The following is a 27460-nucleotide window of genomic DNA, read 5'->3' on the forward strand; positions in this document are numbered from 1 at the left end:
CACAATGCAACAAGTACGTTACAGGTACAGGTATGGGACCTGTTATCCAGAATGTTTGGGACCTGGGGGTTTCCATAATTTGGATATAAAGCTAAAGTACCAGGCACTGTTTTATTATCACAGAGAAAAATTATTTGAAAGTATTTGATTAAAATGGAGGCTATTGAAGATGGCCTTCCGTAATTCAGAGCTTTCTGGATAATCGGTTCCATATAATAAGCGTCTAAAGCTGGGGTCTATCTCCATATACTTAGCAACAAAAATGCAGATAAGGATATGGAGCAACTGGGTGTAGAGAGATGCAGTATAGGTGTTGTCTTGTGCTAAGCAGGAGTTACCATGTGACTTTCTGAATGGGCAAATGCAGGAATTTCAGAGGGATTACATTTTTACCAAAATGTTAATATTATTTGTACATACATAGTTGATATATTTGCTGTCAATGGAATTCAAGATGCCTGTATAATCTTCTCCTGGGTCTCCCTATAGTCTGAACCATGTACACACTGGACTTCAAGCCAAGCAATAACACACAGAGACATGCCTCTCAAGTTAGCAAATTTTATAGGCATATTATATGTTTTTCTTTTTATGGGAACAGGCTATCCTTCTGTTGTTAGCTACTCTTCTGAAATATTATGTCAGGAGGAGTCCTAGTTTCTACAACATTCTAGTCTGTAGTAGGTGCTGAGCATATCCCCAAATTCATTTTCTTTCCCTTTACTGCACATGACACATACCCTACTTAGACCGTAAACTCTACGGGGCAGGGACCTCCTTCCCACTATGTCTCTTACTACCTAGCACTTAAGCTCTTTGTCCTATGATTCTGTATATATTTATTATGTGATTTGTCTCCCCCATGTATACTTTTATATAGATATTGTACTTTTATGCACTGTACAGTGCTGCGGCTCCTTATTAGAGCCTTACAACTACAGTTATACATACATACATACAAATTAGATCATGCATGATACAGTATCATCCATAGATGTGTGCCAGCACTAAAGTGGTAAGGCACAAGCAGCTACTTCATCAGATGTGACAAGGGCAGTGGTGTAATTAGATGTTACTGGGCCCCACAGCAAATTCAAATTAGGGCCCTAAAATGTTGCTAGGTTTATCAGTTCTACCAAGATATTTTGAAATAATTAATTATGGCCTCAACTCTCCTGTTCAATATCATATCAACAGTTGTATGGGTATATGATTTGTTGTCCAGAAACCCCTCATCCAGAAAGCTTCGAATTATGGGAAGGCCAACTGCAATGAATTAAATTTTATTCAAATAAATAATTTTTTTTTAAATTATTTCCTTGAAACGTTACTAGTTTATTCCATCTGAGATATAATGATTGCATATTGGTGGCAAAACAATCCTATTGGGTTTATTTCGGGGCCCATTTACTTAGCTCGAGTGAAGGAATAGAATAAAAAAAACTTTGAATTTCGAATGTTTTTTTTGGCTACTTCAACCATTGAATTGGCTACTTCGACCTTTGACTAAGACTTTGACTTCAAATCGAATGATTCAAACTAAAAATCGTTCGAATATTCGACCATTCGATAGTCGAAGTACTGTCTCTTTAAAAAAACTTCGCTACCTAAAACCTACCGAACTTCAATGTTAGCCTATGGGGAAGGTCCCCATAGGCTTTCTAAGGTTTTTTTGGTCGTAGAAAAATCGTTCGATCGATTGATTAAAATCCTTCTAATCATTCGATTCGAAGGATTTAATCGTTCGATCGAACGAATTACGGTAAATCCTTCGACTTCGATATTCGAAGTCGAAGGATTTAACCCACGATATTCGACCCTATGTAAATCTGCCCCTTAATGTTTACATGATTTTTTTTAAATATATTTAATCTATGGAGCTTTGAGAGCTCAAAATGACTGTCTTATCAGGAAAACTCCAGGTCCCTAGCATTCTGGATAAGATATAAGCCTGTGCATCAATGCTTAAATCGTTTGCTCAATTTTCCATGAGTGTCCGGAAACTGCTGATGGTGTGTGTGGAGTTTATTAATTATTGTTACTGAAGAAAACTCTGCAAATTGTGCAGCTTCATCCAGAAAATGTAAATACATTATATTACATACGAGATCACATCAATCCTATTGTGTCTACTAGGACAAAACATTTTTTTTTTTTTATTTAACCACAAAAAAAGCTTATTATTTTTTTTTATTTAAATATTAGTTTGTATTTCCAGTATATCAATTTTAACTAACTATATATTAAAATGTTTTTAACTATAAAGAAGATCCCTCCTTTAGTTTATAGATACGTATCTTTATGTATAAAAATAATACTTATACATATCTCACAGCGTGGTTAACATTTTATAATTCCTAATCTTGCAAACAAAATTCTGAAAAGTCTGTTTCTCATAAAATTTCTCAGTGTTCCCATGACAGCTGAACAGCCATCTTGAAAATCAATATTTTCTTGACCTTTGACAACTCCACTCCCTGTTAAGTGTCTCTCCTACGAGTTGTATCCAGTGCTGAAGTCTTGGAAGTCTTGGGGGTTAACATATTTAACAAGATAATGTTACTTATGGGAACTGTAAGTTAAATCATTTTAAATCCCTCTTTATGTCGTGAAATAATCTTGCAAAAACATTCGAATAATGTATAGCCTCTGACTACAATATGTTCCAGTGCATGCATAAATTGAGCAGTGCTATAAACTGCATAGTAATAATAGTAATTAGAAATGAAATAATGGGTTCATTACAGACAACACTAGTATGTATATACTTATCCAAAATATTGTTAGAGATGTGAAATTATCACGTTTCACTGAAAAATAGGCAAAAATGCTGAAAAAATTGTAAATTTTGCAGAAATATATTGAAAGGCAAAATTATATTGCAGTTAAGGCATATTTAGACCAGCAATATCATATACATTGCTCAATATTTATTGAAACTCCTTTGAAGCTCGGCTATGTTACAACTCATTTGTAGCATAGGCAATGTTTTCCCAATTTCTTCCAAACATGACACCTGGACAGCTCCTTAATGGAATAGTTCAGTGTAAAAATAAAAACTTGATAAATAGATAGGCTTGATAGGCTATGCATAATGAAAAATGTTTCTAATATCGTTAGTTAGCCAAAAATGTAATTTATAAAGACTGAAATGAGCAGATGTCTAACAGAACAGAAAGCTTTTCAGCTCTCTAAAGGTAAAGAGAGGAGAGATCCGCTCGTTTGGCAATGTCGCCAAATGAGCAGATCTCTCCCCGTTATGCCCACCTTGAGGTGGGCAATATCGGGCTGATCCGATCCTGGGCCCAACAATTGGGTTCCTAACGATGGATAACGGGCGGGCAGATCGTGGGACCGCATCAACGAAAAGATGCGTCCGTGATCCGACCGGATTTTTAGTCCCGTCCGATCGACAGCATGCCGACTTTCGGCCAGATATCGATTGGGGAAGCCCGTCGGAGGGCCCCATACACGGGCCAATAAGCTGCCGACTCGGTCTGTCGGCAGCTTTTATCTTCCCGTGTATGGCCACCTTAACTCTGAGTTAGTCAGTGACTTGAAGGGGGGCCACATGAGGCAAAACTCTATCTATCATCTATTTAGTTAAAAAAAGTAATTCTAATGAAATCTAAATGATCTAAAAGATCAAATCTAAATGAATCAGCTTAAAAGTTGAGTGCAGGACTGGCCAGATGATGACAGGGATGACTTTGATGTAGATGGTCAGCTTGAATATATTGCAATATACAGAATGGACAATCAATGTTTTGTTACAAGGGAAGGGCATTTTTTAATAGGTTTATGCACAAAATGTCTCAACATCCTAAATATATTAATACTGCATGCGTGCAGAGGATCTTTTGTCTTTGTCTGTATGATTTTGTGGTCAAAGCCTCATTGCAATCCTACCTAATGTTTGTTTAGTAGTGAGGACTGCTCGCCTTCATTGACATTGTAGCTTTGATACGCCTATTCTTCAGCTGCCTGAGAATGATTCTTGCATAGCATTACGTTTTCTAAATATGCGTCTTGTCTTGAAATGTTCTAGGACTTTTTGATGTTATACATATGAAACACCTATGACTGCCACTGACTGTACATTGTGGCGTATTTATCACAGCTGCACGTATGGAATGGCTGTTTGCCAAAGCTCTGTCTTCGCACAACGCTAATAATACAATTGAGGGATTTGTTTTGCATTGAGATCTCCTGTATTGTATATATGCAGGCAAAACATGAAATTCAACACCTCTTCTAGAAGAGCCAAAGTCAAACTCCATTAGGACTCCTTCTAAACAATGTCCCTTCAGTAGCCCTGTTCAGCTCCTGTTTGCTCTTAAATGGATCTGTCGCAAAAAATGCAAAAATGCAACATCAAGGGGCCCATTTACTTAGTTCGAGTGAAGGAATAGAATAAAAAAAACTTTGAATTTTGAATGTTTTTTTGGCTACTTCTACCATCGAATGGGCTACTTCGACCTTCGACTACGACTTCGAATCGAACGATTCGAACTAAAAATCGTTCGACTATACAACCATTCGATAGTCGAAGTACTGTCTCTTTAAAAAAAAAAACTTCAACCTCCTAGTTCGCCACCTAAAACCTACCGAAGTCAATGTTAGCCTATGGGGAAGGTCCCCATAGGCTTTCTAAGCTTTTTTGGGTCGAAGAAAAATCGTTCGATCGATGGATTAAAATCCAGTAAAATTGCAGTAAATCCTTCGACTCCGATATTCGAAGTCAAAGGATTTCCATTCGGCAGTCGAATATCGAGGGTTAATTAACCCTCGATATTCTACCATAAGTAAATTTGGCCCTAAATATTTCTCTAAACATTCCCGTTCCATATTAATAAATTGAGTGGGGAGTTACCTAATTTTAAAAATAAAAAAGAATAGCTATCTATAGAAAGATATATATTTATATTTAGAAATATAGTGTGCAAGGCATAATGTATATACACTGTATAATATATTTTTACCAAATGTTAAGGCAATGTTATTTAATGCAGACCAGAGTCTGACTGCATTACCCATTGTCATATATTTATAAAAGATACATTGAATTTAGTTATTAAAAGCTGTGCCATTCTCAAATCCTTTCCTAAAAAAATATGGCCATAGACCAAACTAAACACCAAAACCTGTGAAACCGGAAAAGTAATGAAAGTACCCACTGGCACGCAGACTGGCAGCATCACCAAAGGGAACAAATAATTCGCATTAAACCAATTCAGGATATGGTGTTTCTCTAATATTTGTTTTCAAACACATTTGTGGTCGACCAATTACTGGCATGAAAAAAAAAATCTGAGGTTTAAGCCTTAGCCCAAAATTATATGCATTTCAACCATGAAACAGTATTATCAACAGTAAAAATAGTAGTATTATCAACGGTAAAAATCAATTGTGAGTGTGTGTTGCCTTAAATTCAAGATTTCCTGCAGTTCACTTAGTATGTAACTAAACTCTATTGGGGGAATGTAATAAAAATCACCAACGGAAAAACTATTCGCAATGCGAAAAGTTATGCCCTTGCGCGAACAAATTTTGCTTTGTGCGAATTTAATATAGCTTTTGCGAGCCTGGAAACTGTTTAGCGACCACTTCTAACAGTGAAAGACCGTTTGCGAATTTTATAGTTTGCGCCAATGCGCAGTCAATGTAATAAAACTTCTTACTGAAAAAGTCGTTATGTTTGCTCCAAAAGATTACGACACCTTCAAGCACTTCTTATGAGTGCGCAATTAAAATTCGCAATGCAATAACAGTTTAAGGAACAATATTACATTGCGAGATGTGGATTTTTAGTTTTATTGGTGCGAATTGTTTTGCTCTTTGCAGCTTTTATTACATTCCCCTGTATATGCTTTGGTAGATTTGTGCCCCCCCCAGCAAGGGATTATACTAATCACACTCTGGTTGAGCAATATTTGACTCCCCAAAAAAGAAAAAGGTGTTAACTGTGCTGAGCATACTGTATGTATTGGGTTTGCATCGGCCCAGTATTGGGTGAGCCCTGAATGCTGAGTGAACCCCTCTAATGAGTTTGCTTGTCCTTTCTTTGAATCGGTGCAGTTTGGCCACAAAATCTGACCTGACTGAACTAAAATCTTACCAATAATGTAAATACTTTGCCCAGCAAGATGAAAGAAAAGTAATAGTGTCCACTGAGGAGCTCTGAGCCACTACTCAATGCACCACTGATATTTGTTTTACAGTTAAAAAAACTTTTTTATTTTTTAACACACAGTAGCATAGTAACAACCAGTTCTGAGTTTGCAGTGCAGGTTTAATAGGTTATTTGCTAAGACCAAGGACGAAACACTATATGGTCTGGTTATGCTTTGTCAGTCTGCATTTTATGACGTTTTGTTTGGAGCCTACCATGTCACAGTTTCCCTGGTGAATATTTTAAATTGTGTAAAAAATTAAGCTAAAGGCTATTGTCTCCCTATCATTATTCTGTAATTATTTTTTTTCTTTGGCATGTATGGTTGTATTTTGTGCTGAAATTGACAACCAATGGTGTAAATACACTACATTGGAATTAGGCATAACACTTTGTTTAAGTTTGTTTTTTTAGTATTTCTTGAAATAGCCACAATAGACCAGTGACACATAGTCCATGACGAAGAACCATTTGTATGTGGCACTGTAGCGGCTCATTGGTTAGCGCCACTACTTTGCTGTTTCTAATATAACCACTGTTTGCCACAATTCTACTTTGTCTATGAACAGAAATTGTCACCGATTAAATTGACCCTGTTGTGTCTTATTCTGATAGGGACCTAAGGTCAAGGCCACACTGGGCTAATTCTCAGCCTGTGGATAAGGCAGGTAGAGAATCATCCCCTACGCTTGAATCAGCACTCTTCAGTGCTTGAACCCACAACCAACACATGGGTGCAGGCACAGAAGAGCACTGATTTGAAAGTAGGGGCTGATTCTCTACCTGCTTTATCCACAGGCTGAGAATGTGCCCTTTGCCTTACGTTGTACTGGGGGACTACCGAAGTGGAATGAATATTGAGCAGTTTCTATAAAGAACAGCATAACACATCATAATAATATTTCATTCAAAGCAAGATGAAAACATCTGGTGGGGTCCAAACCAGCAACTCAGGTCAAGTCATAGCATATTAGTATTTATACAGCTATTAATGCCAGTAGCCTTGCCATCTTTAGGCTGAAGATTAAACATTTTTCTATATGGAATGGATGCCCTTGTGCAATCAATGTAAGCATTCGTAATAGTTCACTGCAGAGTATTTTTAAGCTATGACTCTAGGTCAATGATCCCCAACCAGTAGCTCGTGAGCAGCATGTTGTTCTTCAACCCCTTGGATGTTGCTCCCAGTGGCCTCAAAGCAGTTGCTTATTTTTCAATTCCAGGCTTGGAGGCAAGTTTTGGTTGTATAAAAACCAGGTGTACTGCCAAACAGAGCCTCGATGTAGGTTGACAATCTACATAGAGGCTACCAAATGGCCAATCACAGCCCTTATTTGGCACCCCAAGAACAGTTTTCATGCTTGTGTTGCTCTCCAACTCATTTTTCTTCTGAATGTTGCTCATGGGTTCAAAAGGTTGGGGATCCCTGCTCTAGGTGACATTTTTGTTACTTGTACTCCATAAGCCAATTGGTTGGAGGTGATGGAACCCAACCCAGTTGATTTTTACCACCCCCGCTGCAAATTGTGGATTTATATAATTTTTTGGTTTTAAGAACTTACATTTGTAGCATGATCTTAAATATCACTGATTACAGTCATCGTTTCTGTTGAGTGTAGGGTTGCCACCTGGCCGGTATTTTAACGTCCTGGCTGGTAAAAAAGATGGTTGATCCCAATGTTATTAATAGGGAAAAAAGAAAAATAAGAAAAAAGAAAAATATATAGGAAGGCCGGTATTTTTTTTCAGAAAAGGTGTCAACCCTAGTTGAGTGTCTCTAGTGAAACTTACTCATACGACTACAGGATGAATGTGGTTATAAAGCAGCCCAAAAAAATTATTTTTACGAAATGTTCAGTAAATTGCATTAGCATAAGCACTGCGTATCTTGACAGCGCTATATAAATAAATGATGATGAAATAAATGATGATGATTAGCACGTACATGTATGTCTATGCATATGTCATTGGAGGCTATTTTAAAATTAACATTATAAAAACAATGCTTTTTTGATTTTGATTTCTTATTACTAACTGTACTCCCCCAGGCCTGCCTCTTTCCATGTTACACTTCATCACTGCACTACTCATAAAAAGAGTAAATGAGCCAGACATTTTGGCTAGCATTTACTAACTCACCAGGTTTCCTTGGCATGGCACATTGCTGCACTTTTGCTAGACAGAGAAAATGTGTTTGTGCAAGGTGGAACAGACAGCCATTGGTTTCTCAGACTGCCAACTGATGCCTGCCCTTCATTTTCCAGGCATAGTCCTTATTTTTCTGCTAGGAAATGTTTGTATCTAGAAATGCCAACTATTCCTCAAATTTTCCAGCTGTACAAAAGGGTATACATATTTTTGTGACCAGATATGATTTTGTCCACTCTTTCTCAGCACTTACAGTTAACTTTATTTATGTCAGTTAGCATAAAACTCATAAAACATAAAAATCTGCTCTCCATGTCTTTCAGCATTATGGCACAATATCTGCCCTTTTGGCACTAAGCACAAGCACTAAGCACACCCTTGAATGTCAAGTATTGCAGGCTGCCTGAAGTAATACAGAATCCCCATGGGAAAAAGGTAACTGATATGCACATATGATGCTCTGAAATATAATTTATGATACAAGTGGGTCATTATGAACCATTCTAAAGACTCTCTGTATCACACCAGCCCAGCAGTAAAGCATCCCTGAAAATTATTTTCAAATGTTGGCAATTACACATAATGGTACGGCTGATCAACTATTCTCATAGTAAGATATTTGAGAATCTGCTGAGCAGATATGAGGGGGGGGGGTAGAACAATAGTCTGAATTGTCCTTTGTAGATGGAGCCCAGATAGTGCCTGATGCTATTCTTGGGAAGAAAGACACAATGTTCTGTGCTTCCAGACTGTCCTGCTGCCATCTGCGATCAGCATCAGCTCTTAAACCAGTGTAAATAAAAACAGCTTTTTTTTCTCCCATCCCATCCTTACAAGGCCTCCCTGTGCCTCTCTCCTTAATCCCAGGGATTTCTGAAGCTTTTAGTTTTTAACTAAGTAATTTGTAAGCTGGGTTGAAACATTGCCAACTGTGCGGTAACTTGACTTTGGGAAGTTCCCAGCCAGCTAATTAAAAACATCAGGCAGAATCATTTAATTTAGGTGAACTGATTGTGATCAAAAGAAATCTTTGGAATCACACATTGAGAAGATTGCTTGAAATTGTTCTTGGAATAGCATGAAAACATAACAATAGAAAAGTGTGCGTTGCCGAGAATGTCACACAAGTAATGAATTTATTGTTACAGCTAAAAGCTATAAGGCAGAATTTAAAAAAAAAAAAATCAACATCTGTAGTCAAGTCTCTGATGTCTCTGTAGTGTTTTGCATTATTAATGTAAAATCCTGGGTATAATTATGCATTGAATTCTTGTGTTTAAAGAAAGAAAATAGGAAGAACCACCTGGCCCACACAAACTGTTCTGTAAAATCTCACACAGACTATGTGCCTATTTTATCTTTGCCAAATCACTGGCTGACTGAATGGATTAATCATTATACTCACCTCTGATTTACCATGTTATGCCCTTATCGCAAATTCTGCAATTTAATATTTCTCTGAACCTCATACAGTTTTTCCATATAGGCACCTATTGCAATTTTATTAAAGTACTACATATTATTTACATGTTGGTTTTGTTGTTTCACTTTCTATATATATATATATAAAGGGCAGTAAGACAAATGCGTGCATACTATTCTGAAAAAAAAAATTGACATATTTATCTGCATATTTGTATCTACAAATATGTGTGGGAGCTTCCATACTGCTCACAGAGCCAAGATGATGAGATATAGTCTTCCATTCCAAAGAATGAATCCTCTGGGCCAGTTTTACAATAAACAGAATGTTTGCTTGGCTTTACTGCCAGTAACTTTTTGATTGAAGCGTGCCTGAGAAATGGGACTTATACTACTCTGACTTGGCAAAAGTTATACAGTATCTCTTCGGTTTCTATTCCTTGTCTTCCCAATACTATACAAACGCCATACCTTGCACTGGAACTCGTATATCAGCAGTAAACTGTGGCAGGTGGCTCTGTTCAAGTTAAAGCTGGAGCAATCTTTAAAAGGCACCACTTCATAAATTATATCACTGTATTCATCTTGTTTGTGCTACATTCTGTTGCAGCTGTGAGATATTGTCTACAGCAGTGATCCCCAACCAGTAGCTCATGAGCAACATGTTGCTCTCCAACCCCTTGGATGTTGCTCCCAGTGGCCTTAAAGCAGGAGCTTATTTTAGAATTCCAGGCTTGGAGGCAAGTTTTAGTTGCATAAAAACCAGGTGCACTGCCAAACAGAGCCTCAATGTAGGTTGACAATCCACATAGGGGCTACCAAATGGCCAATCACAGCCCTTATCTGGCACCCCAAGAACATTCTTTATGCTAGTCTTGCTCCCCAACTCCTTTTACTTCTGAATGTTGCTCAAAGGTTCAAAAGGTTGGGTATCCCTGGTCTCCAGTATGGGGCAGATTTATAAAGGGTCGAAATGAAAATTAGAATTAAAATTAGAATTTTCAAAAACTTTTAATGGTCAAGTTTTTTAATGGGAAATTATCCAAACTCGATTAGAGTGTTTTAAAAAATTCAAATTTGATTTTTGAGATTTAACATACTCTGTCCTTTTAAGAATTCGAATTAGTCTATTCGCCACCTAAAAGTTGCCGAATTACTGTATCAGTCAATGAGAGAGGTCTAACTTGGTGATATTTGTAGCTTTCCTGACATTCAAGTTTTTTTCGGAGATTCGAGTTTTCGGATCTGAAAAATTAATCCGAGGTTTAACAATTCGATTTGTTTAATACATTTCCCCTAATCAAATTCAATCGAATTTAAGAGAGTAAAAAAACTTACATGAATTGGAAATTCGACCCTTGATAAATGTGCCTCCCCGTGTTAGAGGTAAAGTATGTGATGACTTGCAAGCCTTGGTAGCAAAACAAGTGTAAATTATTACAACCCCATAGCAAATTCTAGTGCTTTTTCTCCTGTCACATCCACGGAAATAATCTTTAACTGAACAAATTGAATGACCTGTCCAATGTTATAAGGACTTAACACTGCGTTGTCACCATCGCTTGTTAATTTTTATTGCTAAACATTCCTTACAACTGCCATTGTCAACTAGAACCCCGGATAAGTTTGGGCTATATGCCTGGATAGAGGGGATGAGAAGGAGCTTTGATGAAGTAGAATATATAGCTATCAGATCAGGAGCCCTTCTAGTTTTTTGCAATTATTCGTATTTTCTTTTCTTTCATAAAGGTAGGGAATCTGTTATACAGAATGCTTAGGACCAGGGGTTTTCCGGATAATGGATCTTTCCGTAATTTAGTTCTTCATGTCTTAAGTCTACTAGGGAATCATGTAAACATTAAATAAACCCAATAGGCTAGTTTTGCTTCCAATAAGGATTAATTATATCGTAATTTGGATTAAGTACAAGGTACTGTTTTATTATTACAGAGAAAAAGGAAATCACTTTAAAAAATGTTGCTTATCTGATTATAATGGAGTCTATAGGAGAAATACCTGTATTTATTATTATCTGTGCTGCTGAGCCTGTGTCCAGTCTGGTGCACTGTACCTGTGGGGAGAAGATTAGGCAGCCATGCAAGGCAAAGCAATCCATCGAGACTGAGATGATAAGAAGACATATGCCTTCACTGCCTTCCAGCAGGTACCATGCACCCCAGAATAGACCCAGGCCCAGCAGCGCAGATTAAAAGAAAATTGGTTACAGAATACCGCTCCGACTCACCGCAGGTCTTCTTCGCATTACAGGCTGCACGTGGATGTAGTATTAGGTGCTGGAGTCCCTTGGCACCCACATCGTATTGGATCACAAGAAAGGAGAAGGGAGTTTCGGCACACTGAAAGCAGTTAAAATCCAAAAAACGTTATTAGTCCATAGTCATAGGCACACAGCATCACACTTGACGCATTTCAGGCGCGAGCCCCTTAATCATAAGCATGAAAGGAACAGGCATAGGATCTGTATATATAGGTATCTGCCACAGTGACCCCTATTGGGGATATTCTAGTGATACTATGGCATGTTAAAACATGGAAATACAAAGACTATATATATATACATAAGAAAAAGATTGGAGAAGTTGAGATTATATTTAAGTGTAAAAACATGAAATTTATTTAAGTAAAATAAGAGATATCAAATCTAGTGTTGAGGCCAGATGGATGACGTGTATTTAAGGTAAAAATCCAGAAGGCCTCACGTGTGTTGAACAAACATAATGTGTCACCCTCTCTTAAAGGGGTATATACCTTCTCAATCACTTTGACCCCTAAGTCCAAAACACCACGTTTACTACACAGGCTAAAATGTTTACCAATAGGGGATCTAAGATCGCTTTTCTCTATGGCATTTAGATGTTCTCTTATTCTGTCCTTAAGAGGACGAACTGTGCGACCCACATATTGTTTATATCAGGACTTGCATTCAAATAAATAAACGAAGTTTTTACTGCAACAATTATTATATGTGTGATTTTTAAACGTTTTACCTGTGATGTTTGATTTAAAATTAGAACTGACTGTGATCGCTTTATTTTACTTAAATAAATTTCATGTTTTTATACTTAAATATAACCTCAACTTCTCCGGTCTTTTTCTTATGTATATATATATAGGCTTTGTATTTCCACAAGTGTGATGCTGTGTGTGCCTATGACTATGGACTAAAAGTTTTTGGGATTCCAACTGCTTCTGGTGTGCGGAAACTCCATTCTCCTTTCTTGTGATCAGATAAAAAGAAAGACAGAAAGAAAAGGAAATACAAATATTTGAAAAAAAGCTAGATGAGCCCCTTATGTCTCCGGGTGCACCCGTGAGGCTGTGACCCTGACCTGGCAGAAATAAAAATAAAGACAGAGAGGGAGTCATTCGTTATTAATTCACCCCTGTGGCCTAGAAGTAGAAAGTGAAGTCTAGGGGCCTTACATGCCATTAATCTGCCACTGAGGCTACCATAGCAGAAAGCAGTGTAGGGATAAAGATACAGCTCTGTCCATTCATTGGCTGATATCAGCTAGCAGGTATGTGTTCCAGTGGTTTGTGTGTGAGCACAGTGGCTCATATGAGTCAGAGGGATGGACTTAATACTTACAATGTCAGTGTTTCAATATAAGACTATGCAATGGAACATACTATTAACAAAGTCTATTTTTTATGAGAAGACTTTATGTGAGATTAACAAATTTTGTTTTGCTCTCTGTGTTCTCAGTATAGGTATTCCTATATGTAAAATGTAGGTATGTAAAATGATGTCAAAATGTAAAGACTCAGGTGTAGAGCTGGGATGCACATCATCTACACCCTGAAGAATTTATAATGTCACAAGTCACTTTAAAACCTCAATCAGCAAAATATGTATGAAATGAAACAGAATTTGGCAAATTTGAAATGAGAAAATTGTAACCATATCTTTTTCTCCGCAATGACTGGTTTCTAAATCAGAAAACGTTTGATTTGCTGAGACTCATTGCTCTTTGGCCCAGGATCAATGGACCGGTTGAAACAATAATAGTACAGTAATTAAACTGGAGGTTTTCAGTACTGATCATAAGAAAATTGTAATAGCATGCACAGACAGCCATGCATGCAGACACACACACACATTTTAATGTGTGACCAGGGCTACGTAACCTTTTTTTTACCCATGAGCCTGGATGGTGCCAAACAAAGGATTCTGGTAGCCCTATGTTGACTGGCAGCTGACAGGGGGCTCTGCTTGGCCATAAAGCTGTTTTTTATGCAACACTTGCCAACAAGCCAGGAATTGAAAAATAAGCACCAGCTTTGAGGCCACTGCAAGCTACATCAAAAGGGTTGGTGAGCAACATGTCACTTGCAAACCACTGGTTGTGAATCACTGGTGTAGACTAAAGCCTCCCTTTGAGCCATTCCACCTAAGGTAGAGTCCTGCATCTGGTTGGCTACCCGCGGGTACCCACGTAATACAGGCAAAGTGGTCGGGTTTCTGGCAAAAAGTCCCCGATTCCTTGGCCGTGCAGGCAGTCCGCCGGTTACCCGGCTGGGTACCCAATAAAGGTGCTGGCTTGATTCTTCCCACCCTTGTGATTCTTCCAGTTTTTAAATTTTTTTGGGAAAATTCAGCGTCACTTCCGGCAAATATAACGTTGCTTCTGGTTTCTCATTTCCCCCGGGTCGGAAGGTTAATTGGCCTATTGTGGGTGGGTAGCGGGAACATGTGGGTTAAATGTTCGGGTTGTGGGTATGGGTCGGGTACGGGCTTCAAAAAATGGACCCTAACTTAAGGACACACATATTTCCGTCTGAGTTGATGAATCAGCTAATAATTATAATTTTTGGGCTTTAATGGTCCTATAGGTATATTTGTAGCAAGATAGCAGGTGATATATTGTAATCCTATATTTTACCTAAAGAAGCTTTGGTGGTTACAAATAGACCAGAATAGTGAAATATTTTATTTCTTAAAAAGCTTTTCCTAAAAAACGCTTTGGTGGTTACAAATAGACCAGAATAGTGATATATTTTATTTCTAAAAAAGCTTTTTTTAAAAAAAGCTTTGGTGGTTACAAATAGATCAGAACCGTGAAATATTTTATTTCTTATTCACTTGTGAAATCAGTCAACAGTACATAGCCGTTGTTGGACACATCAGCTAAAGCAGATAAATAATAAACAGTCATTATGTTCCCCTTAACCCTTTTAACAAAAAATGCTTACTACAGTATGTTGTCTAACTTCATTATTTTGCCTGACCCCCCATTAAGAACTAGGACTACCATTGCTTTCATGCTATGGCTGACTCCTAAGCAAAGATATTATGGCAAATGCAGTAGTTAAGGATTATAATCACAAGTGCAAAGTTTGCTCCAAATGTCGTAATGGAAATAGGAAATACTAGCACTCAAGTCAAAAGAATGCAGGGCCAGTGTTTCCTATTTCCATTGAAACTTTGGGGGTTGCCGTACCCTCTTACGTGTGCACCAGGTGATCCGGCAGAGGGAGGGTTAAGAGTGTGCGTCGCTTTGCCTGTTTCCTGTCCAAATGTAGTAACCCATAGCAACCAATCATCATGTAGAAAATAAAGCTGACTGGTTTGCTGTAGGTTGCAAGACCTGGAGCAACTATTGTGTCTGCCATTACCCTATTTTGTTAGAATATTGGTAGTTTGAAAGCACAAAATAAAGTGTTATGTCTCTTTTGATACATTTTATTATAATCTCCTTTTTGTGAAATATATTAAGATAGACAACACATTGACAAGTTTTGTTCTCCCCAAAGACATTTCAGAGTGATTTTAGAAAACATTACATCTTTTAAAATTAGTTTAGACAGATGAGAAAGTCCAGCAAGTAATTGGTTAATACTTTAGAAGCTCAAGGCAAATTCTTGTACACAGGGCAATTTATCCCAAAAGGTGTGATGAAAGCATAACCCTGCATACATTTCTTAGTACAGATGCCTAAAATAATACTTGTGATACTGGCAAGGGAATACTGCGCTTCCTGTGAGTGTTTCAATTCACATTCTCCCAAAAATAACATAGAGACTGTTAACACCTGCACTTTTCAACATTTCCTCGCTAACAGCAGGGAGATTAATGGGCTCCATTCAAAATGGACCCCTTTGACCTCATTTATGGAGTTAAAAATCTCAGGAAATTGCTTGCTAATCCAAATCTTGATAATCCTGTATCCATACATTCTCCCCCAAAGACTCTGCTATTTGCATGGCAGCTGTTTATTTCAGAAGGGCTACTTAAATGTGGTTTCAAGTTTGAAAAAAGAGCGTAAATGTCCCATTACCCAGCCATATAGCCCATAGTAAGTTCATCAAAAAAGAAATCCTAAAGTCAAAACTGTTGATAGAAAAAATAGATTTTTTTTTATCTTGCAAAAGATAGACATTGCCAATGTTAGAAGTGGCATTGGACTCATATATTTCTCAAACATCTTTTGACCACTATATATAAACAGATGACCACTAACATATACATATAGAACATCCCGTGTTGTATGGAAACATCACATGTGCCATAGTATTTCACAGAACAGTTCTTTGACTTTTATAAAGAACATGGGATTTTCCAGTTGATTTCTAATATCCTTTTCTTTTGCAACATGGGGTACATTATTTATTACAATACACTAAGCACCCATTTTAACTGATGACATCACTCGGCACCGTTTATAACGATATAAATTACCGGATATTCATGGCTCTTGCATATTATAAATGAATAAAAGTTAATGTAAAGAGGATAAATAAAACAAATTAGTGAAAAAAGCAACAGCGATCATGTTTAGAACTGTGTCTTCCTTGTGAAAACTCCTCTTCTGTGGGTCATAATGTGCCCAAAACTATGTTTGCCTCTGAATGAATTAAAGTTGGTGGATGAAAAACCCTTTTCATTCAGGGACCAGTGCCTTCATGCCCGTTTTCACAATTACACAGGCACAGTTCATGTAATGTGGTTACAATTCAGGTATTGTTAGACACTGTATCACCCGGATGATAGGAGATTTCCCACAGGTGACAAAGCCCCCATCTGCTATCACCCTTAAAGAAACCAATAGCTAACACACAGGGGCACATTTATTAAGCTCGAGTGAAGGATTTGAACTGAAAAAACTTTGAATAGGCTACTTCGACCTTCAACTACGACTTCGAATCGAACCATTCGAACTAAAAATCGTTCGACTATTTGACCATTCGATAGTCGAAGTACTGTCTCTTTAAAAAAAAAACTTTGACTACCTACTTCGGCACTTTAAACCTACCGAGCACCAATGTTAGTCCTTCCCCATAAGCTTTCTAAGCTTTTTTTGATCAAAGGAAAATTGTTCGATCGATGGATTAAAATCTTTCGAATCGTTCGATTCATAGGATTTGATCGATTTTTTGATCGATTTTTTCTTCGATCATTCGATCGAAGTATTTGCGGTAAATCCTTCGACTTCGATATTCGAAGTCGAAGGATTTTACTTCGATGGTCGAATATCGAGGGTTAATTTACCCTCGATATTCGACTCTTAGTAAATGGGCCTCCCCGAGTTGTTTATTTAACATAGCATAGGATTCTCAAAGAACATTTAACAAAATCATTGTCATGATAACTTCAGGCACAAAATTCTTGCTTCTTGTCCTTCCAGTGCTGCATCCAGTGTAGAATACAGAGCACAGCAATGATGGGAGTAAAAGATCCTGATATTAAAAGTAACTGTAAGTAGGAGGTAAGTACTGGATCCCCTACAGCCTTTCCTACTTTGATGCTCCTCTTCTGTGCCTACTGCATGATGCACAAGCTAGAGGCTTGCCAGTTGTGGGCTCAACGAGTAAATTAGGTTTTATTTTTTTTCTTAGCCTCAGTCAGTCTGTTCAATCTTCTCAGAACTATAAGGTTATATAATAAAATGCCCTAAGGGGCTTATATATGATTGCTTGTGCCTTTTGACATGAGTAAACTTTAATGAAACCTGTGTGTCTACTGATCAAGCAGGTTTCATGCTGAAAAAAAAGCTTGCCAATCTTCATAATTTTACCTGAATGGGCTTTTTAACTTTAAATTTTAAAAAAGCCCCACGCGTGCCTAAGTGCAGTAAGTCATAGTGGCCAATCCGGAGGTAGTATTTTGAAACACTTTTTGCAAAAACAATATAGTTTTTCAGTGCATCTGAAGCCATTTTGGTTTAATGCGAAATTCTTCTTGAGGCAACTTGCAGACTTGTATGCGGACACCAGGGATTGGGAAATAGCTCAAAGCAGCTGTTCTGCCAACAGGTCACATGTACCGATTACCCTTTTAATTGATTTCAGATGTTTCTCCTCTTTTAATATTATTTATTGCCTTGTCAAGATGAACCTGGCTAAATTCATCGTTTTATGTGTCACAATTTTTACGCAGTGATACACACACACTGGGGAGGCAGAATGCCAACAGATTAATGTATATGTCACTTATAACACTCTTCACTGTAATATCTTGCAGCAACGACAATGGGCCTTTTCGGGTTAATAACACACAGAGGGGTCATCTTAGCATACCTCATAACATACCTCATATGTCACAGCCTCCCGCTTAAGTCAATTGAAATCATGTAAAAACTTTGGCGTGGCCGTTTTCATTTGATTATGGTCTGACACTGTATTTGGAAATCACATTAAATTGTCTGCCCTGGCATTCCTCACTTTACTCTTTGCAAAGGGAGACAGGTTCTGTTTTTTTGACCCTGTGTCCAAATGCCATCCAAAATGCTGCTGTATCTTATATATGTACAAATGCCATTATAATCTGTTATTATGGAACATGCACATGTGAGCAAATTAAAGAAACAGAACTAGCTAGTGCCATGGGTAGAAAGGTCAAATAGTCAGGACATGACAAATGGGGTTTAGTTGGGCATACAGTAACAAGAGGCAGAGGGAGTGATATGTTCTGGGACCCGAGATGGCCATACATGGACTGATTTGGCCTCTTTAGACTGAGTCTGCAGTCTGTATATGAAACTCTCCCTAACGGCCTCTCTGATATCTATTAGGCAGGTTTAAAAACGTCATCAGGCGGGGAACCCTATGGGTGCGTTGATGTGGTCCTCTTCAGAGGTGCCTACATATTGCATATTACGATATGATAGTTGGCCTGGGGGACCGGCATGGCTCAGCACACAATATAGCGTTCATATGGTGACTTCACCAAAAGAGGACAAATTATTTTGTTTGAGCAGCTTTAGTTGTTTGCAATCACCATTCAGTTAAGGGCTGTAAGATCAGCAGCAATTGCCTAAAAAGAGCCCTTACTTCCTGTCCCTTTTGGGCAGGGCTCTCTTGTGTAGTTTACTGGCTGTTTTTTATGGAATCTGTGTGGTCATCATACCCAGTCATTTATTGTACAGCACTGAGGAATATGTTGATGCTTTAGAAATAAATAATAATAATATATGCTTCCTTCATAATAACATCCCCTGCGTATATTATAAAAAAAATGATGTAAAAGTTACCTTGGAGTTCTGTTACTTGTGATAAAGCATTTTATATGAGAACCCTGTCCTCAGTTAGAACACTCACTGCCAAGTTCTAAAATATCTTTGGAAGCAATATCAGCACAGGAACTATTCACCATAGTATAGATATGGGTATAGATTGTTTATGTATGTGAGATAGGTTAGCATAAATACATGTATATACTGAATATGCCCTGGGGTATGTTTACAGTGGTTAAACTTGATGGATCAGATCAAGGAAAGAAACAGCAGGCACTCACAGATCACACGGAAAGGCAATGTAAAGGAACTGCAGCCTTTACTTAGGCAGATAATATACAAAGTCTTACACGTTTTTTGACTTTAATTATAGATTGAACAGGTTTGGTATAACAATATATACCCAACCCACCAATTGATAAATCACACCCATCAGCCAATAGAAAACAAGGGGAGGGACATTAAAATCAGAAAAAAGGTTGACTTTTTGGTCTTTTTTCATCCCTACTCAACTATGTAACTATGTTATTGGCCAAAGACAAGCCTAATATCACTATGTGGTGTAAAGATTCCGTCACTGGACTGTTGTCATGTGCTACCCAACTGAATGCATAATGTTCACTATAAAGTTGTGTGGAGGAAAAAAATGCGTATGGGTTAGGACTCCTGATTCCATTAGTAGAGAATCATAACACTACAATGACATTAAAAAGTAACTTGAAGCTACATTTGATCTTACCCAACTGACAATGTAAGTTAAGGTGAAACAAATCTTGCAAAAATAAGTTATAGGTTCTACCACTCTAACAGAAGGCTTTCTATTTGAAAATATATAATTTTGTATGAATATGTGGCAGTTGTTTCTTTTTGGGAAGCTAAACCTCCCTAAATCGTCATTATTTTCAACCTATGTATTCCAGTAATTTGAGAAGAAGGCCCTGCGTCTTCTAGCTTCACAGACTGCTCTTGTTTAAGCCCTACCCTGAATCATGAATCTTAATACAACTTTATACAAGAAACTATAAAAAAAAAAAAAGCATGAAAACATTTCAATATTACAGCTTTAAGCCTGAGCCTATATGGTAGATTAGCACTGTGATGCTGTGTTGTCCTTAGAGGCTAATTCACCTTCAAATAAACTTTTAGTATGTTTTAGACTGGCCTATTCTTAGCAATTTTGCATTTGAGGTCACGTTTTTTTTTTTATAGTTTATAGTTTCAATAGTTTTTGAATTATTTATCCTCTGTGTCTCCTTCTTTCCAGCTTTCAAATATGGGTCACTGTCCCTGGCAGCCAAAAAATTATGGCTACTATTTTATTGTTATTATTACTTTATATCACTTAACTTCCTATTCAGTCCCTCACCTATTCATATTCCAGTCTCTCATTAAAAGTGCTGCCTGGTTTCCAATAAAGATAAATACGGCCCTAGCAACTGGATAGCTGCTGAAAAATGTCCCAGAATGTCAATATCTACATCAAATGAAAACAACCACTTTAAGTACTAGGTGTCTAGCCAGGGCACTAACTGGGTATTTCAGTTTATTTTTACATTCCTTAAACTCAAAGAAAGTATAATTGACTCCTGGTAAAATTGACAGTAGTGTATGTGAATGTTATAAAGGTCTTAGACTGTAAGCTCCACTGGGACAAGGAGTAATGCAAATGGTATCTAATATGTGTGCTATGGGATATGTTGGTTCTGTATAAATAAAGCATAATAATATATACAACCCAATGTTCAGGGGATTTTAGGTTTGAAGAAGGCCGCTATCAACTTACAGTAATGTCCTTATAAACTTATATGCCTGCTTTTCTGTGCAAAAGTATTTATCAGCTATTTGTAATACTATATTCAGTGACAAATACCATATCATTTGCAGTGATTATCTACAGTCTAGAATGAAACAATGCTCTACTCAAGAAACGATCAAGAATAGTGGAATGTTTTCTTGGCTTTATCGAACAATAACTTTTGAACTCAAGACCTCACAGACATGGGAATACCCTTGTTTTACTTATCAAAATGTGTCATGGAAATCATTTATTATTTTTGAGTTCTGCAATTAGTCAGGATAATGACCCTGTGCAATAATCTGCAAGAAGTTTCATCATGCCCAAAAGGCTAACGGAGGATGTGTGTGAAAATGAGAAATTCTCCCATTTCAAACATTATTTTATGTACTTTTATTCCTGCCTAACAAATAACTGGAACTTTGGTACTGAAAGTAAAAATCTATTAACAATCGATTGTAGCCTGCAACCACTTGTCATAAAAAAAAACCTGGGGTTTTCTAGATAACGGATCTTTCTGTTATAAGGATCTTTATACCTTCAGTCTATTAGAAAATCTTGTAAATATTAAATAACCCCAATAGGCTGGTTTTGCTTCCTATAAGGATTAATGATATCTTAGTTTAGATCAAGTACAAGGTACTGTTTTATCATTACAGAGAAAAGGGAATCATTTGAAAAAATCTGGATTATTTGATTATAATGGAGTCTATGGGAGATGTTCGTTCCGTAATTCGGAACTTTCTGGATAACGGGTTTCCGGATAACGGATCCCATACCTGTACATCAAATACAATAAAGGCCATCTTAAAATAGTTATTTTCATGCCTCACTGAATGCACACCTATAATAAATGATAACTTCTGAAGAGTAGTACTCCTCTGTAAATTACATACAGTAAACAGCCTTCATAAAAATGAATTTATTTACGTGACCTCTGCCACATATACAGCATTTCCTCAAAGCCATTAAGAGTGATTTTGAACCACATCACAAGAAATTATGGGCAAAGTCATGTAAAATAAAATAGGGTGGAAATGGTATTTGTTGTAACTGGGACAGGGGAAAAATAGAACTTTTATAAGCCCTTACGTGTGAGTATCAAAGATTTATTTCCCACTACCATCAGGAAAGGAACCAACACTTTCTATCTTGCTGAGTCAATGATTTGCAAATGCTTTAGGAGTTTGAAAACATAAATATATTAAAATCATAGTACATAAATTACAACTTGACAAGGGGACGCCTCAATTTGACCCTTCCTTGAGCTATCCCACTGAACCCCATTATAATATCTTAAAGGGGAACAATGCCAAAAATGAAAATTTAATATAAGCTTTCTCATACTGAAGTAAGAAACTTTCTAAATAAAATCAATTAAAAAATTTGGCATTGTTTCTGAAATAATCAAGTTTATCTTAACTATCCCTCTCACAGCATCATCTTCTCTTCATTCTCTCTTCATGCAGCAATTGGGTGTCAGATGAATAATCCAATATATCTTATAGGGGGGCTCTCTTTCCTAGCAATTGTATTAGAGCTCACTCAAATAACTGATTCCAGTATAAACCAAATCTAACAAAACAACTGCCTTTTGCACAAATTCTGCATGTAGAGAGACAAGATGTCTGGTGATTTTAATAGAGTGAGCTCTAATACATCTTCTTGGTAAAAGATATATAGGAAATATTGGATTATTCATCTGACACCCAACTCCTGAATGAAGGCAGATTAAGGAGAAGCAGATGCTGAGAGAGGAATAGTGAAGATAAACTTGATTATTTCAGAAACGGTACAGAATTTTTAATTGATTGTATTTAGAAGGTTTCTTATTTTAGTATGCTGAAGCTTATATTCAATTTTCATTTTTGAGATAGTTCCCCTTTAATGAAACCAGGAGACAGAGCTGGGTGTAAAATGGCCACAGCATTTATTCACATTTTATCAAATAAATAGGACCTTGCCAGCTTAACCCAAAGCAATATTCTAAAGCCAGAATTAAACACTCTTGACTCTTGACTTGACAAGAGATCGCTACTATGCTGTGCCGCCAACATGAGAGAAGTTCAGCAGCCCTGCTGCCGGACCTGCATCTGCAGTGTCTTGATGATTTGTACCTGCTCAGAAGATAAGGAAGCAAACTGCTTCATCCCATGACATCACTTCCCTCTCTTACTCTGCCCCTGGGTCTGGCCATCTCCTGCTTTAACTCATTCCTTCTCACCTAAACACAGCTACATGTGATTCTGTCCATCTCTAACCTAGACCATTGTAATCTGGCCATTAGGATCCCTTGTCATACAGGCCCTGCGCTTTATGCTCCAGGGCTTTCCTTTCACAAAAAACAACATGTATTGGCATTGTAATAATAGCATGACACTATGACAAACTCTTTAATCTTTATTTGGTGGCAAAACTGTCCAAGTAACAGAGCTGAACTGTATGCAAACAGTAGGAAGAATGTGATCACTGATTAAAGTCTAAGCATCTTGCATGGTAGACATGTTTGTACATGGCCCAAGGGTCCTCTTAGTATATGCAATGCATCAAAAAAAAACGGAACCATATTAATCCGTCTGACTCTATTTCAACCAGCTATCTGGACTTTTAAACAATGAGCCACAAAGCTATTTTTAGAATATTTTCTTCACCTATAGAGAGGAATAATAATCTTTGTCTCTGAAGGTTTCATTCAAACCTTCCTTTGTCATACCACTTATTCTTTGAGTGGGTGCATAAGAAAATTAACCTCAAAATATTTACATGGAAAGGATGTAAATAACCATAGAACTTTCAGTGTGTTCGCTTCTACTCTATTGCATACTCCTAGACACAACCAATTCTTTGCAAGAGGTTGGGGTGAGTTCATTTACATGTTTCCCAGTTTTGGAAAATTACTTATAATTTTTAAGACAAGAAATAACCCAATCTGGCCGTAATTATGTATAAAGTGACAGCAATAAATAAGGGGAAAATTAAAAGGTTTCTTATCCCCCCCAATACTTGTAAGACAAAATAAATATAATAATATAATGATCTTATCAGAGGCTGAACGTGTTCACCCCATGATATCATTACTTCTGTATTTAAAATACTAACAGTGGTTCCCTCAACTTAGGAGACATGGCGAAAAACAATTCCCGGTGTTCTATTTTGCACTGTATCTAAAATTATTATAAATTGTACTTTGAATTATATCTGTTATACCTATATATTTATCCATGTAGAAAATATGATTTACAGTAGGTGTAGTAGTTTTTTATTGCCGATTGCTTCCCATGGAAAATATGCCTTTTAAGTGAATAAGTTGTCAGAAGACAGGGTACATTAAAAACCTGCTGCATGCAAACTTGTCTTGATGTACAGCAGTGTTAGATGATGGTCCATGTGTGGACCATGTAATGAGGAATATCCAAAATTCCTTGTGGACTGCCAACAGGAAGTTTTGTTTGGCAGTACAAATGGTTTTCATGCAACTTGCCTCCAAACCTGGAATTCAAATAAAAGCTCCTGCTTTGATGCCACTGAGAGCAACATCCCAGGGTTTGGTGAGCACTGTGAGCCACTGGTTTGGGATCACTGTTCTAAATCATAAGTCAAAAAGCTGAAAGTCAAAAAGGATGCAAACATGGACGCTAACATTAGCATACATATTACATTCCCCCATATCATTCTCATAGTATTCAGAGCCCTTACATGTTTCCCACAATGTGAATAATTTGGGCCCCACTGCAATACATGATTCATAAAAGTAAGATGTTGATTTTTTAGTCCTTTCATTTGGCCTGAAGCATTGCCAGATTTGTGGCTGCAAATGAGTCAGTAAACACAATGCTTGCTTTGAAACTGTAGTAATTTGCTTTGTTATAATTCAAAGGAAATAATTTTTTGCTATGTAGGCACTCTCAACAGCCACACAATGGATTTGGACATCCCTCATTTTTCCTGGGCTAGATCTGGAATGGTGGGTAATCTACTATGCATGTTTTGTTGTTGAATGCTCAAAATATATTGGTACTGAATGCCCTTAATGGAGGCCAGTAATGTATTTAATATTCCAGGCCACAAGTACTTCAAGGCATGGATTTGAGGGTCAAGGCTAAATTCAAAATTCTTATTCTGAAATTTAGTGGAGCCTGAGTAAACAGCTTAATGTTCTACATGTACCCCATTTAGGAAACAAGTATCTGGCCAAAAAGGATGACCTACAACCAGGGTATTACAGAAGCAGATTTCACTATATGAGTTTTAATTTTGATACTAATTTCTTTTGTTTTTGGTTTTGTGAATTTTGTGTGTTATAACAACAATGCTCAGAAATATGGGTGGTAACAAAGGAAAGGAATAATTGTTTTATGCACAAAATATGTTTATTATTTAAAATGCACTGTAGGAAATGGGGCAAAAATAGAGTTAGAAATAGTGCAAACTTGATAACTCGTGCTGCATTTGAGATGTTAATATATCTAACTGCATTACCAAAGGTAGACAAGGCCCGGACAACACTAGGAAAATGTTGGCACTCATTGAAGTTGCAGAGAAAAGAAAGGACCCAACTATACTGGTAAGCTTGGATGCCGAAAAGGCCTTTGACAGAGTAGAATGGACGTATCTGGACTCCACCTTACAATCTTATGGGTTCCTGGGCCCAATTAAGCATGCCATACTATCCCTGTACACAAAACCCTCTGCGAAAGTAAATAACATGGGATTTCTCTCGAAGTCATTTCAAATAACAAACGGAACAAGACAAGGCTGCCCATTGTCACCTCTCATCTTTAACCTCACTTTGGAACCCCTTGCTAGAACAATTAGAAACTCAACTTCTGTAAAGGGAGTACTGGTGGCGAATACACAGCACAAACTCGCAATGTTTGCAGACGACATTATCTTAACATTAACAGACCCCGAACCATCGCTGGAAGCCGTCACACAGATTCTCCGAACTTTCAGCTCTATATCCTACTATAAACTTAATGAGTCAAAGTCACAAATTCTACCGATCGGAATGACGAGAGAGATCATACGAAAATTGCAAGCCAGATATACTTACCAATGGCAATCTCACTCCATAAACTACCTAGGTGTTGAGCTGGCCAGGACCGTAGCCGAAACATATGAGGCAAACTATCCCAAACTATTAGCGGACGTACAGGAACAACTACGGAAATGGTCTCCTCTATATATGTCTTGGCTAGGCAGAATTGCAACAATTAAGATGATGATATTGCCTAAATTCATTTATCTATACAGGACCTTACCGATAGCCGTTCCATTAACCTATTTCCGCAAAGCACAAAGAACCATTCAAGACTTTATCTGGGCTAAACGAAAACCTAGGATTAAACAAAAATTTATGCGGCGAGGGACACGAGAAGGAGGATTCGGAGTTCCTTGTTTAGAGAAATATTACCACGCCACAATATTGGACCAAATGAGAGCTTGGAATCTTGCACCTACTGAACTACACTGGCTCCAGCTGGAACAAGACTTCCTATCTCCCCTCAAGCTTAAAGGACTCATATGGACTGAGAACATGAAAGACGCAGCATTGCCACACACAGCGTGCCATAACCACTCAGACTGCTATGACTATCTGGGTTAGGATCACTAAAAAAGAACCACTCTTAAACTACCCAGCACATCAAGCAGGATTAGAGATGTTAGAAACCAACATCCCAAACCTAAACTTACAGAACTGGAAAAAACAAACCTGACTACGCTGGGCCAATTGTACAATGGTAACCTCATTAAAACTTATGAACAGCTAACCCAGGAATACAACCTGCCACCACATGATTTCTACAAATACCTCCAGATAAAACACCTGTTAGGTACTACCAGGTCAACTAGCAGCACCAAACACACCCCATTTGAAAAATTACTTGCTCATAATCCACGTAGCCCCAAAGGCATAGCACAAATCTACAAACTGCTCACAGCAGATGATATAGAAGTTAAACCGAAGCATTTCGAGAAATGGGAACAAGATCTCCAAGTCTCAATACCCATGCCACACTGGATAAAAATGCTTAACACTGCGTATAAACTTTCCAAATGTGTGAATCATATTGAAAACTCGAGAAAACTGTTTTACAGATGGTATAAGACTCCAACCGTCCTCCACCAATATTACCCAAATGTTCCTAATGTTTGCTGGAGAGACTGCAAGAGGGAAGGCAACCTAATACATATCTGGTGGCAATGCCCTAAGATTAAAGATCTATGGCTAGCCACTGAACAAATCCTGGTGCAGGCAACGCAGTTGCAAATACAATTGACTCCAACGCTTGCGCTGTTGAATTACAACCTTAACGAGTATCCGAAGCTAGTACAACACCTGATTTTTCACATATTGACAGCGACCAGGCTCCTGATTCCCAGATATTGGAAAAAGACCGAAGTGCCCAGCACACGGGAACTGATAACCCTAATTGACTCGAATCTCAC

The 27460-nt window shown here is 37.6% G+C and overlaps 1 long non-coding RNA gene across 1 annotated transcript in view; it reads left to right on the forward strand.

Moving 5' to 3' along the window:
• The first annotated feature begins 8647 nt into the window (after nucleotides 1-8647).
• The window catches only part of LOC121393253, a 60110-nt gene continuing 41297 nt past the window's right edge, over nucleotides 8648-27460 (forward strand). The window contains exons 1-2 of the long non-coding RNA XR_005960901.1: nucleotides 8648-8755; nucleotides 17389-17469. This is a non-coding gene — a long non-coding RNA (uncharacterized LOC121393253). The remainder of the gene's footprint in view (nucleotides 8756-17388; nucleotides 17470-27460) is intronic.

This window comes from Xenopus laevis, chromosome 4S (genome assembly GCF_017654675.1).
Source record: "Xenopus laevis strain J_2021 chromosome 4S, Xenopus_laevis_v10.1, whole genome shotgun sequence".
NCBI classification, from domain to species: Eukaryota; Metazoa; Chordata; class Amphibia; order Anura; family Pipidae; genus Xenopus; species Xenopus laevis.